The sequence below is a fragment of the Bos taurus genome, chromosome 8 (assembly GCF_002263795.3).
Source record: "Bos taurus isolate L1 Dominette 01449 registration number 42190680 breed Hereford chromosome 8, ARS-UCD2.0, whole genome shotgun sequence".
Lineage (NCBI taxonomy): Eukaryota > Metazoa > Chordata > Mammalia > Artiodactyla > Bovidae > Bos > Bos taurus.
In genome coordinates, this window is record NC_037335.1 from 107,510,433 (window position 1) to 107,511,703 (window position 1,271).

The following is a 1,271-nucleotide window of genomic DNA, read 5'->3' on the forward strand; positions in this document are numbered from 1 at the left end:
TCAAAATGTGAAGAGTCTTGATATCGGCAATAGGAAATATGTAGCCAAAGGAATTTTTACTCGAGGGAATGTCATGAGCAAAACACAATATAGTGTAAAGGTCACAAGTTGGAGAGACCTGGACTCATATCCTATCTCTAACTTCACTTAAAGTGTAGGTTCTTAAAATAGGTTTAAGCTCACATCTTCCTGGGAAGGAAATTTAACATGGTTGAAAGCTTGGGTCCCTAACTCTCCTTACTTGAATCTAAAGCTTAACTTCATCATTTTCCAACTATGTGATCAGGAGAAGGTTAACATCTCTGAGTCTCAGTTTCTTTTTCTATAAAATGGGCATAAAGATAAAAACAGGAAAGCTTAGAGAAGATTAAATAAGGCAGAGAATGTAAAATCTCTGCACAAATGGGAAGCTTGGTGACGCTAGACTAATTTCTTCTCTTATTAAAACTGGTTATTCTTTGGGGCTTCCCAGGTGGCTCAGATGGTAAAGTGTCTGCCTGCAATGCAGAAGACCTGGGTTCAATCCCTGGGTTGGGAAAACCCCCCAGAGAAGGAAATGGCAACACATTCCAGTACTTTTGCCTGGAAAATTCCATGGATCGAGGAGCCTGGTAGGTTACAGTCCATGGGGTCGAAAGAGTTGAACAGGACTGAGTGACTTCACTTTCACTTTATTCTTTGGAGCAGAGGCTTGATTAGAAAGAGGCAAGACTAGAGCTATCTACAGGTATTTAAAGAGATGAAAGCCTAAGTGAAGGCCAGAGCTTTGGGAATGTATCAAACGGAGAATGGCTTTGAGAGGCAGAATGATCAGTACTTATACCTGGTTGCAGAGGCAATTTCGGGGAGGAAAGGCCACCGAGAAGGGAGAAGTGTTTATCTTGAATTACTGATATTGTTAGTGTCTTAAAGACAATGAGGTTGGGAAAAGATAAAGTTTTATTACAGTCTTTTAAGTAAATGAAAAAGAAAAAAACTTCGGAAGTATAATGGTGTATCTCACTTGATCCAAGTTCAACAGCAAAGCCAGAGAAATAAGGCAGTTTCAGGACAAAAAAACAGTTGTTTTTAGTCTCTTGTTTTAGTGCTTCACTATAAATATGACTCAATAACCCCACTTTTCAAGTTTCTCATGTCTCATTTAAAATTCTTGTGTGTCTTCTTTGAGCCAGATATCCAGTCCTATGAGATGGGGGGGGGGTGGGGTGGGGTGGGGAGGACTCTCAGAGAGAGGCATCTTCTAAAGGTGGTGATGTTTCTCATTTTGAATC

At 40.1% G+C, this 1,271-nt stretch overlaps 1 non-coding gene across 1 annotated transcript; it reads left to right on the plus strand.

Annotated features, from left to right (window-relative positions):
- Window positions 1–466: 466 nt before the first annotated feature.
- TRNAC-GCA (transfer RNA cysteine (anticodon GCA)) lies at window positions 467–538 on the plus strand. Its single transcript has one exon. It is a non-coding gene; the product is annotated as a tRNA-Cys (tRNA).
- The last annotated feature ends 733 nt before the right edge of the window (window positions 539–1,271 follow it).